The sequence below is a fragment of the Patella vulgata genome, chromosome 4 (assembly GCF_932274485.2).
Source record: "Patella vulgata chromosome 4, xgPatVulg1.2, whole genome shotgun sequence".
Lineage (NCBI taxonomy): Eukaryota > Metazoa > Mollusca > Gastropoda > Patellidae > Patella > Patella vulgata.
Genome location: NC_065882.2, coordinates 71,364,021 through 71,380,897, shown reverse-complemented (window position 1 = coordinate 71,380,897; position 16,877 = coordinate 71,364,021). Strand labels below are relative to the sequence as shown.

General features: G+C 36.2%; 1 protein-coding gene across 1 annotated transcript in view; it reads left to right on the top strand.

Annotated features, from left to right (window-relative positions):
• Positions 1-16,877, top strand: part of LOC130012417 (glutamate receptor ionotropic, NMDA 3A-like) — a 92,028-nt gene that overhangs the window by 30,541 nt on the left and 44,610 nt on the right. The gene's annotated exons all lie outside the window — the stretch shown is intronic.

The window sequence follows — 16,877 nt, the reverse complement described above, 5'->3', positions numbered from 1 at the left end:
AAGTTTTACCGTATATAACATCATGTTACAAAATGGTTCAGATAATTGCAATCTTTTACGTTATATTAATGAAAAACGTGTCCTCCTTTGTTTTGTGTAATGTGTCACTTGTTCTCATAAGAATAATAAGAATACATTTGTTAAAGCATACTGACCTTAATACACCTAGAGGTAATGCTGATTAACCTACTTGGTTTATATCCTTATTTTGATTACCATAGATTTAATGAGCGTAAATACGTAAAGTATTTTATCCGTTTGTCATGAACAAGATTATGACTCAGACAAATACAATATTAATACAATCACGGTTTAAATAACTAGAGGGATTTTAAAGTTTTCACTTAAAAAAATCAAGCCAATGGTTTTATTTAAATATGTATTATGCAAGAGGTAAAGCTGTCTATTGCAGGTCTTTCTTTAGGCCCGAAATATTATATAAACTATTAATTGGACATTTATTAAGACCATAATCAACCCTCGATGTCATCTTATGTGTCCGAGTTTCATTGGATATGAATCTGATCTGCTGTTTAACGTCCCTTGATGATTAAACGCAAAAATGGATAATCGAAACTTAGTTGATTATCGTGACAGTGGTAACAATGACAATCGAGGCTACAGAGATTCTAAATGTTCAGCATTATTTAGTTTTAAACCATTATAGTAAGCTCTTTTTCCAGTCTTCCATAATGCATCTTTTTTTAATTTATTAATATATACATATATGTTGAACACTATGTCATTAATTTGAAAGATCATTTGTAGGCTAGGGAAGCGTTAATAGCAGAGAATATTGAACAGGAGAAGGGTGGAAGAACGGTGCAATGTATTTGCTCTGAATTTCAGACTGGGCCACTGAGGCATTTAAAGCATAATTAGTTCCATTTGATTTACCGTTCCCCAATATACATCCAAGATCTGGCCAGTGGTTTGAAACCGCGGGGTCCCTAATGTACCATATACAGGCCAGCGATATTTGATGAAATAATGAAATGCTGTCGCTTTTGCGGATGTTTTACAAAAAAGCTTCCGGAAAACAGAAACCAGTAAACTGGATCTTAAGCAACATTAAACATTGATTAATGTGAGATATTGTTCGTTGAAGTCAGGTCAATCAATGCCTTGTTTACTGTAAGTACAAAACGGACATTTGGCATTCCATTTACAGCATCATCAGTGGAAAGACATTTGAATGAACAGGACATTTTATAAAATTAAAATGAAGATCAAAATTTTGTTTCGTTTTTCATACCTTTGATGACTTCTCACAAAATTTGACATGTAGAAAACGAAACGAAAATGTACCCATTGTAAACGAAACGAAATATGACCGATAGAAAATTTGACTATGAAGTGCAATTTGACAACAACGAAGTGCAATTTGACAACAACGAAGTGCAATTTGACAACAACGAAGTGCAATTTGACAACAACGAAGTGCAATTTGACAACAACGAAATTTGCCAACGAAACAAAATTTGACCGATAGAAAACGAAACGAAATATGACTTAATTATCTTCAACCCAGTAGATCCGGCTTCTGAAAGACAAAACAAAACTATCACTATATTTAGTTGTAAGTAGCGATGGGTGTCATGCACCAATCATGATATATTAACCGTGTACCACTTATTATTCATATAGCTAAAAGAAACCTAAACCTTTGTATTAAACAGATTTATTTGTTACTAATTCTTTTTGCAGCTCATAACTATTCAAGTCTAGTCGCGACCAGTAAATATAAAGTAGCACCATTTTATATCGGCTGTATTTCATTCGTCTACCATGGATCTATAACATGATAATTATTATTCCAAGCACGTACACAATAGGTGGATTAAATACAAAAGACGCGATGTGAGTTGAAGACGGTTCAAAGCCTTCATTAGCAATATCTCGTAAGCTCGACTATCTCTATTCTTCCTAATGTTGATTGGTTGAATAGTATGGCTCTTCAGTGTCGCGTTGAGTGGAGGAAGAAATTGTACAGGTTATCCGGGTCATTTGGTTAACAACCATTGCTAGTTAAAGAGACAGGGCAGGTTTGTTTTTACAAATAAAACTGAAGTCGTCTTAATCAGTGAGTAACGTGGATATTTTGAATTCTCTTTTATTATGGACATCTGTTAACACGACAAAAACTATATTTTCGGGGGTGGGGTGGTGGATGGTCGAATGATTAGCGTGTGCGCGCTGTATCATAAGGTCTGTCATTGACTCACTTGGCGTGGTTTCGATCCCCCGGGTGTACGTGATAAGAAGTAGGGACGCCTGTCCAAACTCGTAGGTTTTCTCCGGGTCCTCAAGTTTCCTCCCACTGCTAAATAATCCTACGCGCAAGCGAATTATAGAAATGAAATTTAACCATATGTTAGTCCCGAAAGGAGTGGACTTTTTGTCGAGTGGACGTTAAACCCCATTTCTCTCTCTCTATATATATATATATATGTTTTCGGTAAATTTAATCTACCATTTTATTTTTATGAGTTCGTTTTCGGTTCAGAAAATTTTAAATCCGTTCTTAGTTTTAACATTTTCCAGTATTGTGTGTTACTTTAAAGTCAATTTGTTTCAGTCGTAAGGGAAAAAAGAATAGTATCCAGCCTGTTAAAACTGGTAGAAGTATTTGTAATTGTGGTCGCACAGTTGGTTAGTTTTTATGATGGACATTAGCCATAAAAAGGATTGGCAATGGTGCTAAACAAGATGCTTCTACGTTTCGTTTATTATCGTTTAAAGTGCATAGCGGCCATTGGCAGCAAAACGTATCAGCCATTTTACACCCCACTAAACTTTAGTTGTTTTTCTGGTTCTATAGCAGCCATTAGAAATTGCTGACTGATTCGCTTTTATTGAATCTAAGTTCGACGGCGCAGAGTGTGATTTGTAATGTAGACTATATTTATCAGCGACTATTGATATCTGTAGATTCAGACAAAAAACTAATATGATGAATTGATATTAAATGTCTGGTATAAAATGTCATTTATATTTTATGATGCCGAACGATAGTAGACCATATTGAATTGTAAAATATAATAAAATAGATTGTTGATATAATTTATGAATATGTCATGAATATATTGGAATAAAAGAGACTTTATGTGTTGATTGTGCGATTTTTATAACCAATTAGCTAACATCGTCGTTATTATCAAACTGTCTCTAGATGTCGAACCCTTGTCTCCCCCGACGCCCTTTTCAGTCTTTCCAGATCGTTAATATTACGATTTTTATAAATCACAACCCATCATCATCCGCTTAATTATCATATCATCCTTTGAGTAACTAAATATGTTACATTTTTGAGTGAGTGTTTCGAACTCTCTGAGTGTAGTACCCTTGAAAAATCCATCTTGTCCCTCTTGTTCAGTTTACCCCGGTCTTTCATATCGCGATTTATGTAAACCATTGCCGATAATCATCATCACTACAACATTTCATCATCATCGTCACCACTACCCTTTTCATCAAATATATCGTTCGCATAGTAAAACTAGCATAGGCTTACGCTACATCTAATCGCCGTTATTTAACCATAATTTTATAATCATCGCAGTCATATCATCTTTAAATCATCTTCAGGACCAGAAATGTGCACGATCCTAATTTCATAGCTCCATCATGTTCATCACCACCACCATCAGTATCATATTATTCTTCGTCAACATCACCATAGTCAATTTCAATAACATTCTTCTCCTTTGGACATTTGATAAATGGATGTTTAGAAGACAAATATTATAAATCAAAAAGACATTTATAAAACTTGATCATTAGATTACTGTTTAACTGATGTGTAGCCTCTATCAAATAAACATTTAGTTGTGAACACCCAGTATCAATATCAGATAATAAATAGCATGAATCACCGCTCGAAATGCAGCTTATAAACATGACATGAATCCCCCTAGTCTATCTATTCGAACAAGAATTCTAGATTGTGTAATGCTTGAAAACTATCTTTTGGTATTTGGACCGTGAAGAATTAAACCGTTATTCTCTCAAATTCCACAATTAACCATGGAAATGGGAAGTAAAAAAATATGTTTATCACAAAAATAATCGACGGTTCTGTTGACGTAGTATTTAATCCAGATTAATTTCCTTTCCTTTCGTGACTCTTTATCAAATATACAGATGGGATCATGCGTTACCATTTTTTTAATTTGAAGGTTATGCCCACTGAAACAACCAATGTCCGATATTTTAGTTTGTGCATCTAACTAAAAACAAGACAAAAATATGACTCTACGAAATGAAAAGAAAATAATGGCTGGTCAAAACATAGAATTTGAATATTTTTCGCCCCTGTTCTCGTCGAAGGTCGTGCACGAGTGACTCTCAGCAGACGTGTCTCCAGCGTCTACATCATTCAGATAACTTCCTCTCTCGTGGCATGACACATTGTAGGTTACCATTAACAGGAAACACATGGGTTATAGCCTTGATTATCTAGATACAATCTCGGAATACTGTCAAGTTCTATTTAAATAATAGTTAACCTTTAAGAGATTTAATATTGTAGGAGGTTTTCAGATCACTGTATTGTACAGTTGGAATTCAATAGTCTAATATTATTAACTTTTGATGAGGTTGCTACCAAGGTTTATCGATCTGAAAAAAATGATCTCTACCGAGGCCGAGGGTTGATATTTCTTGTAGCAACCTGCATCTAAAGTATGTAACACAAATTTCTTAAGGGGTACATTGTTGATCGGAGCATTAATTTCAAAAGACATTCCTATTCAAAGTTTTGTGTCCATTATGACAATGCTTCCCTATCACAATGTTACCATTTTCCATCGGTTATTCACCTATGTGTATTGACTTTGTGACTAATTATAAATTTTTAGGTTAGATTGAGCCAATTTGAAGCGGGGATAGATTTACAGTTATATAATACCAACTTAGTTAACGGGCGTTATATAGTGAGTTTGAATTTTGAATTAAGAATTTTGAATTAAGAATTTGCCAGAAACATTAAAAATTATCGAGTTTTCCTGATATAATGTTCAAGTCTAGAAAAATTCTTTAGTGTTAAAATATTGCTCCCCGCGGCCCATTTCTAAAAAACATCCATAATAACACAACAATAGTCAATTTCATCATTAAATACTACAATAAAAACAAAATAGCACCATTAAATTACATGTAAAGCAAATCCTTGGTTATTTCAAGATTATTATAATACTTATATCTTAAAGGAGCTAAATCGCGAATAATATTTTGGACCTAGAAATTGGCACAAATGGGTCGCAACACATATAATAATGTAATATGAATTTATATATAAACTGTTTTACATTCAATCGTTTCCGTTTTACTGTGAATTGTCATCAGTTATGTTCGGCGAAATACGCCAGAAGTCTCAACCGAAAGACAGTTTCTAGCGTCTGGTTATTCCCGTCAACACCGATAGTATATATTGCGCATGCTCTCCAAATAAGAATATGGCATCACCGTTTGACATGACTTGTGGAATATGTCTAGTCTCATTCTTTGAGCACCTTGTTACAAATGGCGCTGAAACGCATTATGGTACACGATTCGTGTACCAATGGTAAAATGTTTATTTTGTCTAAAATATTGGATATCAGAAGCCCATCTTTTCCAGGTAAGACCACAACACTAATGCTGATTTAAATTGCAAAAAAAATCGTGTTTTCAATGTCGAAGATTTTGGAAGATATTGAGTTACGGACTTAGCTACTTTAAGTTAAACCTTTGATTTCCTATAGCGAACAAACAAACAGACATTTTATATTGACAAATACTACTTGGTTTTGTTGTATTCTTCTTCTTCTTCTTGGGGCAACGGTCTTCAAAAAAGCCGAAGGCGTCCGCAATTCAAGTCCGATCGACATGAAAATTGACATGCTTGTTCTTTGAACCATTCTGCATCGATGTGGTGAATTAGATTTATGAATGTTACCCAAGAACATGGCCAGTTCCTGGTCCATAGTATGATCGTACTTGTTGCATTATTTTCTATTGATTTATCGCTAACATCTTAATCTTAATACCAAAAAATAATAAGAATTTTAAATCCTGACCATATTAGCCAACCCCCCGGGGGGTACGTCACACCTCTATGGAATACAAATACGTATTATTACTGAAATGAAATGGGGGTTAACGTCCTACTGTTTTGCTCCTAAACTGGGCCATATAGTGTGCTATGAGGGAAATTTTGCCCGGGCAGCGGCGCTACGGTCTACTCTTATATCGAATTCCAACTGCCAAGGGATCTTTTACGTGTACGCCAATGTGTACACGGGACCTCGGTTTTTTGTCCCATCCGAACGACTAGACAGCTGTCCTTGTCAGGCCATCCGTCCTGCACCACTGACAAGGGGTAACCACGCCGGAAAATCTGGATGAACTTTCTCGGCCAATGCAGGGATCGAACACCCGACCTCCAGTCTAGCGAGCCAGCGTGATCCCCCGTATTATTACTGTCCGACGATTCGACAATAGGTTTCTCTAGTCTGTATCAAGAAATCGTACAAGTACAATTACTCACAGGTCACAATTCTATGAAACACAATTACAGCTTATTACTGAGCAGTGTTTCGACTAGGCTTCTCTAGCCTTTATCAGGCAATGATATTTCCAGTTCAATTAACAAATGACCATTGAAACAATCCAATCTTTATACTTGCTCTTACTATCTTTAATAAAACAGTACATTTTTTTAAAATAAATTATAGCCGATCTGATTTATTGTCCTTTTAAATGGACACAAATAATATTGAAGGGGAAAACTAAAAAATGTTTAAATTAAAATGTTATTTTGCTAGCCTAGAATAACATATTTCATGGATCAAGAAATATATGAGAAATGGTTGACGTACAAATTAACTTGGAAACCTGCACTAATGTGATATCCCTGAGGCTCCGACAGCATTTCTAGTCGTCAAATTCCTCGATAATAGATCAATATCCAAGAGCCGTATCGACGTCATAATTCTGACTAACAGAGAAACCCAGTTTGTCAATAGTTTTCCGTCTCATATGATGTTTGTGAAGGGCCAACTCGTCAATATCACTCAAGTAAATTTCAAGTATATTGCATTTACTTTTCATATACATTATAAATACATACATAACAGTATATTACAGAAAACAAAACTTATAAACACGATGTCAGATAACTTGCCATGAGATCCAAGACAGATAAATTAAACCTGGTCAGATTTCCTCACGGGTGTTTAGAAAACCAGTTAATAAGTCGTTGGTATGTTTGTTTGTTATGTAATAATGTAATTTTATAGAGCACCTTATATCCATTATGGATATCCTGTGTTGTACTATTATATAACAAAACACTATTAAATAGGTAGTATCACTTTCACCAAGAAAATAATGTTAGTTGATAAAGCACCAGCGCTTTGGTATCATTCACTGGTCGTTGACTTGAACTAACTTAAAGGACAATATTGGTGTCAGTTATTATCCCATAGAACTGGTTAAACACGTTCCAGATATAATTTTAACACAAAGATTGCTACGATAGATGCGTTTTGAAGATTCAAAAAAGAACGCAAAAGGAACGCACGAGTTATCCTTCTACATAATTGACTGAAGTGACGAGTGATAACAGATACACGGGCAAATTTCTGCTCCTTCCTTCGAAGACCAAAAGTTGTTATATGAAACTGATAATGACTGACACCAATATTGTCCTTTAATCTCGTCTATGTATTGATCATCCAGGCAAATTTTCATTTTAAAGTTCGTACGACTTGTAAATTGACAATTAAAAGCTGCATATTTTAGCAATGGTTTCATCGAATGGTCTCAAATTTTGAATATAATATAAAAATTGACAAAATTATGGATAAGTGAAATTGATAAAAATCTCTCTTGTCGGTTTTTGTCGGCGATCAGTCATGCGCCCGAAGCATGACACCAATATTGTCCATTAAGTTAGTTCAAGTCAAAAAATTTGTTTAACGACCAATGAATGATACCAAAGCGCTGGTGCTTTATCAACTAACATACATAATTATATATTAATTAAAAAAAACGAAGACAATACACATTTTCAAATAACGACCAGACAATCGCCAAAAAATTCATAGTGTCGATCACCCAGTCCAAAATATCCCCGCGTCATTGTGTTTAAAGTTTTAAAGGCCATACTGGAATTTATTAATGTCTCACGGTAGATTGGGAGGAAAAATGGCCCTTGCTTTGTGTTTGGCGTCTTCAGAAGTATTGTTAACTGGTGAATTTAGACAGCATCTCCCAAGTCATTGCGTGAAAGATCGTTATTCACAGTGGACGTTATTTTGCCTAGACCAATATTCGTCGCGGTCGAGGAGGGGACAATTTGGGAGATAGTGATCGAGATTGGTGAATTGAGACATTTCATTGCGTGGACTATATACTCTTAAAACACTCAGACTGCAATATACCTTATTTTAACCAGATAACCCAGACCAATATTCGTTTTAATTGAAGTGGAGACCATTTTGGATGAAATGTTCGAGACTGAACAACCACACAAAAAGAAAATTAATTCATGCTGAAGTACGACCCTATGCTTGAGCGGATGCATGTTTTATGTCCGCTCGACCAGACTAGGTTATTTAATGACTATCACATGGTATAGACTTATTTGAATAATTTGCTTAACACCGGAATATTGGCAATAGGGGAACACTAGAGCATCCAGCAAACCCCACGGTTTTAATGAAATGAAATGAAATGGGGTTTAACGTCCTACTGTTCTGCTCCTAACCTGGGCTAATGAAGACGGGCATATGCCATACAGTGTGCTACGAGGGAAATTTTGCCCGGACAGCGGCGCTACGGCCTACTCTTAAATCGAATTCCAACTGTCAAGGGATCTTTTACGTGCATTCCAATGTATACACGGGACCTCGGTTTCTCGTCCCATCCGAACGACTAGACAGCTGTCCTTGTCAGGCTCTCCATCCTGCATCACTGACAAGGGGGAAACCACGCCGGAAAATCTGAATGAACTTTCTCGGCCAATGCAGGGATCGAACATCCGACCTCCAGGCTAGGGAGCCAGCGTCTTACCCACTTAGCCACGAGATCCCCCACACGGTTTTAATAGCTGAATTCAAATTCAGACCTGCATATTCTAGATAAAAAGCTGACCTGCATGTACCCTATACTTAAGACAAAAAAGGGACAATAACAATTATTAGCTATGGGTATTGGTTCTGGACAAAGCAAGCATACACTGTCACATGCACAACACTTGTCAATAAATCTCATTTTATCTCTAAAGTCCAGAATATAATGACACACTGGGAGATCCAATCCTATAAATTTAAAATAATTATTTGTATTCGGGTTTCAATCTTGAAATAAAATGGAAAGACGCGTAAAATATTGAATCAATATCAACTAGATTGAAAATTAAATGAAACGTCACCCGATAGATCGGGGGATTAATCGTGAAATCCTCTAAGTTTAAATCTGATTTCCTTGATAAAACCTTGTCTGCGAATTACTTACAGAATTTGAACAATGCCTCGCTACCAAATATATCACGCTCCTCGGGTTGAATAGAAGGCAAACATCTAGGTTACCATAGAAACAAGTTACAATAATATTATGGTATTATTGGATTAAATGATCTGCAGAGCGTGAAGTCATTCCGTTAAAACCACTACCAGTTTTATCAAATATTATATACACGCACGGTCTATTATTACTTAGTTTTATGACAAGTCTTTAATGGGATGAACAGCAAACGTTATTTTCCATCAGTAGGCTACTATATGGTAATTATATTGGAGATAAAAAGACGACAAGACACTTTATATGGAGTAGGGGTTTAGCGTCTCGTCATTTGTAATCTAACTTGGGATTATTTATATACTGACATTTGTTTGTGCCTATGTAAACTAATTAAAACAGTTTGAAGTCTAATGGCAAAACATTAGCCGTATAATAATACCGTTTGCGCTAGTGGGGTGATATATATGTAGTCTCTAAGAATTATGTACGGCAATATGGACAAACGAACAAATGTTAATAGCGTATAAAAACAAGAGCGTATAATAAAATGGTTCCTATATTAATCACCGACAAGGACAAACGAACATTATGTTAATAGCGTATAATAAGAACAAGAGCGTATAAAATGGCTCCTATATTCATCACAGACAAACCCGTTTTGTTGTCAAGTATTTGCAAAAAGTGACTGACAAGGAATGGTGTTCTAGATATATGCATATTAATTATCAACATTTAAATGTTTTCATAAAAATTTGACAAAATTATCGATAAGTGAAATTGACAAACAATCTATTTTGTCCAAATTTCAAATGTCCATAATATTTTCAATTTATAGTTTTGATATGACGTGTAGAATAATATACATATCTTTCCTTTCAATTATCCATAATTTTGTTCATTTTTTTTATAAAAATCATTTAAATGTTGGATACGATGTGTAGAATGTGTTTATCTATGTAACATAATAATATCTTTCCTTGTCGGCCTTGGGGGGTTGGATGGCTGAATGGTTAGCGTGTGCGCGCTGTATCATATAGTCTCTCATTGAGTCAACTGGCGTGGTTTCAATTCCCCCGGTTGTACGTGACAAGGAGTAGGGTCGCCTGTCCAACCTCGTGGGTTTTCTCCGGGTCCCCCGGTTTCCTCCCACTGCTAAAGACCCCTACGCGCAAGCGAATTATTGAAATAAAATTGAATCATATGTTAGTCCCGAAATGACCTAGTTTGTGTCGAGTGGACGTTAAACCCCATTTCCCTATCTTTACTTGTCGGCCACTTTTTGCAATAATTTGGGTGCTATTGATAAAAGAAACGCCCAGTAGGACCGTATAAAAACTGCAAATATAATGTTTTTATATACCCGAAAAATCTTATGTTGTCAAAATACATAAATGAAAATGTACTAACACATATTCAGTGTTCACTAGTGTACGAGCTGTCCATCTAAGTGCCGTCTAAACTGAAAAAGGCACGTACAGAAATGCGTCCATCGCTACCCACACACGTTTTGGCTCGTTGTTAGGCACGTTCGTATGTAATAGTAGTCTTAGTATGCATTTAACCTACGTTTTATAGTAGTACTTATAGGTTCTGCATTAGGATAGAGAACCCTTTTGGTCATGTTTTGAACATTTAAGAGGCTAACTTAAGTTCTCTATTGTAATTGGTCAATGCGTGACATGCACGTATTGGTAATATTCACTAACGAATCACACTACAGACATTAATTTAGACCCGAGGGTGTACCACTCGGCAAACCTCAGCAGATTCCAGTGCCCTACATCTAGCCTCGGCTGTATGACCATTGGAACTACTTTCAAGTTCCCAGATTAGCAACGGCGTTGCCCATGACGACGCCTTTGAAGAATATTTTATCATATCATATTTTGAATATATAAGAGGCTAACTTAAGTTCTCTATTGTAATTGGTCAATGCGTGACATGCGCGTATTGGTAATATTCACTAACGAATCACACTACAGACATTAATTTAGACCCGAGGGTGTACCACTCGGCAGATTCCAGTGCCCTACATCTAGCCTCGGCTGTATGACGAAGTCCACCATTGGAACTACTTTCAAGTTCCCAGATTAGCAACGGCGTTGCCCATGACGACGCCTTTGAAGAATATTTTATCATACAAATATTTCAAAGTCTCAAGCTGTTTTTCTTTCAAGTTTATCCGATTTTCTTCAAACACGGTCAAATTTGCACTAAAAATTCTACAGACGCTTCGAACGACGCAATTTTGATAAACTTTTTTTAAAAGCGGCAAGTTTTCCTAATAAGTAAACCGGTGCCGCATCGCAATTGTATAGGCGTAGGTACATATCACTTACCGTCATACAGCCGAGGCTAGATGTAGAGTAACGGAATCCGCCGTGAATATTCGTCGCCAGGCGAGAGGGATGACATCAATGCGGGAAAATTAGCTCGCAATATTAACCTGTTTCCTTCTGCAAATTATTTTTTTTTTTTGAATTATTAGAAAAATAGATAAAGGTGTTTTAAAGGGACAATAACACTCTTGCTGGCTTGAAAGCTCCAGAAAATAAATAATATCTCTATCTAAGTACTAGATGTTTAAGTGTCCTACCTGTTGTGTAAATTATCCATTACATCCTATTTTACTTGTCCAGAGGGTTCGAAAATATTTTTAAATCGAAGTTTCATTTGAAAAGGTTTACGTTAGACGTTTCAAACCATTATTTTGAATTTTTCAAAAATTTTAAATAAGGTGTGTTAAGATGAAATTTGTATCATCAATTAATTGAAATATTCTAAAATAGTACAATTTGTTGACCAGAATAAAGATTGGGACATATTATTCAGTTACAACAAGAGTGGTATTGAGCCTTTAAGTATATCTGGATAAAAAAGCATCTCCTATTTTGTGTAAATTGGTATATAAAATGAGTAAAAGGCACCATTCGGCCCGGACCAGTTTACGGTACCACGTCTTATGTAAACAATGCACGCGCCATCGGGCCAATGGTCGACGATGTGTGATGTAATGCCACATGTCAGTCATCTTATACAGAGGTATAAGAAGGCTTTCGTAATACCTCTGTGAAACAGCTTGGGTGTTCTATATTAGTGGAAACTGAAAAGTATATCTGCATAATTCCCATATTGTGTAATCGTGTGACCTGGTTTCCGAGTTTGGCACAAGGACTCAATATTTTCCCAATCGATTTAGAGCTAAGTGATTCCTTAAAGTGTGAGTACGGGTAGGATCCATTTGTTTTGTATAATCGCAGTCTAATAACCATCCACAGACATATTTCATTCACTAATTGATCAACGGCAAACCCCTAATGACTGACCAATCAACATCGTTTTGTTGCCATCCGCGAAAGATTTGGAAATCCTTTGTTAGACCGTCGTTTGATGTCTACATTATAACTAAAGTATAATTTCCTATCGTACTCGCACTTTAAACGGAGAACGATAATAGACTATCACATGACTACCTACTTCATGTCCAACATGCTGATTACTGGCGGGAATATTTTAGTTAATTATTGATGTTCTTCCCATGGTACGACAAAACTATAATTAAATCATTAAATATACATGGCGCTGTTTGTAAAACCAATAATCTGAAATTTTCTTTAAATATATTCACACATTCTGAAAAACTAACAAAATAGAAACCTAAAGGCACTGGTTATCAACGTGTTTTTCTGTACATGGGGGTGGGTGGGGTGGGGAAGGGGCGTTGGGGAGTGTGGTAGTCAACTTATTTAAGGACTGGACTGTCGATAAGATCATGTCCTAATCCGAAGTCTATCTAGTTCGACCTAGATTTGTGTTTGTCGGGGAGTGGGGATCATTAATTTTCTTCCTTTGCAGCACACGTTGAAGGGCGTATGTTTCTATTCTTTGGGACCTTAAAATAGACGAAAATGAGTCTACAAGTACACATTAATGTAAATGTAATGTGATTTATATTTAATTTACAAAACAATTGGGATTTCTAATCAATTATGTGTGATGAATTACGTGAACTGTCCAATTTAAACAACTGTCGTTTGCGCCAGCTTAGTCCATTCTACACGTTTTTTTTATTATTATTTTGTCGTTTGTGAATAAACTACATGTATTACTAATTACTTCCGCATTGTCTTTCAGGAAATGTTTTTCTTTGTTCATAACAAAATGGTGTCCGAATCGTGTACTGAATATAAAATGTTCATTGTGTCTTAAAGTAGCTAAGTCTCTAACTCAATATCATCCAAAATATTCGACATTGAAAACACGATTTATTTGTCGGTTTAAATCAACATTGATGGTGTGATCTTACTGGGAAAAGATGGCCTTCTGGTATCCAATATTTAAGACAAAATGATCATTTTACAATTGGTACACGAATCGTGTACCATAATGCGTTTCAGTGCTATTTGTAATAAGGGACTCGAAAAACGAGGCTAGGCATATTCCACAAGTCATGTCAAACGGTGACGCTATATTCTTATCCAGAGAGCATGTCCAATAAATACTATCGGCGTAGACTGGAATAACCAGAAGCTAGAGATTGAAATTCGATTGAGAATACTGGCGTATGTCGGCGAACCTAATTGATTAGAAATTACAGTAAAAAAGAATCGATTGAATGTAACTCAATTTAAATAGTACATTCATATTACATTATTGTATGCGTTGCGACCCATTTGTGTCCATTTCTAAGTCCCAAATATTAGCGACTTAGCTCCTTTAAATACTGGTAAATAGGATCAATATTGAATTCTAATTCTTGTTTTTAATTTCAAATATCATGGAAAATATTGAGATAGAGGTTTAGCCCCTTTAGTATAAAAATAAAAATTATAATATTAGTCTGAAAATGAACAAAATGTAAAATATCCCTTTCCTTCAATCAGTGTGAAGTAGTATGTGTACGTGAACAAGTGGTATAATCATCACAAGGCCTATTATCTGCAACTCATGGGTTCGATCCCGATTTGTAAGTGATAAAGAGTGGGATTGCTACCTAACTTTTAATACCCGGCACTTCTCCTTTGGATAAAGTTTACCTTGGACGCTACCCTGCAAAAAGGCATTATTTCTTTATTAAGGAAACGAGCTCAAATAGGCCTTCTAATCATCTCACGTTTGAATCCCAAGCTGGGCTAAGCCTATTGTGTGTTTTTTTCTGGCAGGTTTCTTAGGATACACTTGTTTGCGACAAAACCATAGGTGGAAGCGGACGTAAAATCCTACGAACGAACGAACGAACGAACGAACGAGCCTAACCGTAAGAAAATGAAATTGGGTTTATGGTCCTAAAAGGTTTATGGACTAAAAGGTAAAATGTAATTCGATTGTGATAAGGTCCAGTTTCCTCCACTGCGCTTCGTAATATTCTGGTCCAGAATACCCTACACTCCTACCAACCACCGCACTAACTGCACTGGCTGTGCTTTGTATCAAGTAGCATTATTGGCTACGAACGAAACTAACCCCTCTTCCCAGCCAATAGCAGGCTTTACACATTGGTCATTCCCTCCTCTCTCACCACCAACCACCATGTTCCCCTCGTGTTTTCGCCATCAGAAGAAAAGTATTGTAAATCATATGGTACACAAAATAAAATTAAACAAATAATTCTTCCCCTCGCCCTATTTCCTTATCGAAATTCTGAAACACCAAGTGACCTTTTATTTATTATAAATATTAATTACTATGATTGCTATGGGCTAAGTAGCCACGTCTATCAAGAAACATTATACCAGACAATCCGATAACAAGGTATATTCATGTATTAAGTAAGAATGGATTGATGAAAGGCTTTTTACGTCTGTCTGTGAATAGTATCACATTATCACGACTCACGTTACCAAATAATGTCACTTGACGACCAGATCAAGCTCTAGACTCAGAAGGAAATAATTCCTCGACCTTCTGTATTGATCTAAACGTCCGGAAGCCTTCTAGTGGTTCCAATCTGTACATCATTGACACGTTCCCGTCATTTTCATTTCCGGAAGATGGGACAGCATGCGTTGACTTGATACGTTCGTACCCGAACCACGTAAAAAAATAATTCAGATCATATCACCATGATTGATAGAGATGATATTTCTTTTTTTTTGGGGGTATGAAAGTGATTGAGAGACTGGGGTGCTTTCCAGGACAAAGTATTGGTATTTGATAGCGATTTGATAACCATTTTTCTGAGTTACTCTGTGATCCTTAATCCGATTTACACAGTCAGCTAAACTAAACATTAAATAACGTTGAACATTCACATTTAAACACAAAAGGAGCAAACTGAACGTTTGCATAACCTTAACGTACTTTTAACTGATTTTACGATTGCTATTAAATAATCCTTCATCATGGAACATATCGTAATGTATTTCTGGTGTTTTATACATGTATTATTACATTACAAGATTTTTACATTCGCAGTCTTTGGTGAAAATATGACAAAGAAATCTTTTGGCGAGTTATTATACATTCTAAACTGAAAATGAATTCAGATGGAGTTTAACGCTCGACTGGGATAAAAATAAAGTGTGTTACGAGGGAAATTTTGCCAGGACAGTGGCGCTACAGCCTACTCTTATATCGGATTCCAAATGTCAAGGGTTCTTTTACGTGCACGTCAAATCTTTTGGCGGGTTGTTATACATTCTAAACAGAAATGAATTGAAATGGAGTTTCACGCCCGACTGGGATAAAAATAAAGGGTATTATGAGGGAAATTTTGCCAGGACAGTGGCGCTACAGCGTACTCTTATATTGGATTCCAACTGATAAGGGTTCTTTTACGTGCACACCAAAGTGTGCACGGGACCTTCGTATTTTGTCCGATCCGAACGACTATTCGTTGTCCTTTTCAGGCCATCCGTCCTACACCACTGACAAGGGGGGAACACGCCAGAGGATCCAGATGAACTGTCTCGACCAACACCGTGATGTAACACCGGACCTCCATGTTAGCGAACCGACGTCTTACTCACTGAGCAACCGTGGCTCCCACATTCTAACCAAAAGTTGCATATTACTTTTACAACACTTCAACAAGAATTGTATTTTCTCATTCAGCATAAAATATTCATTCTATTTCAATAACACTTACCAAGGGCGACACACTCGCTTTAAACATATATTTATAGGGATGCGGATTTCCTTTAAACAAAACTTCAACACACTTTTTACATATTCAAACCAGCCCTTGAAGAGAGTGGAAGAACGGTGTGACCTCGGTTATATTATTCCAACGTTACACATGTTTCCGTTAGTCACGATCGAGGTTTAAACTACTTTGTTCCTTTACTTACTATACACGAACGAGTTGGTAATGTTATCTCGATTATCCAGGCGTTCGGAATATGCTTACATTGAAAAATCATTTGCATAGA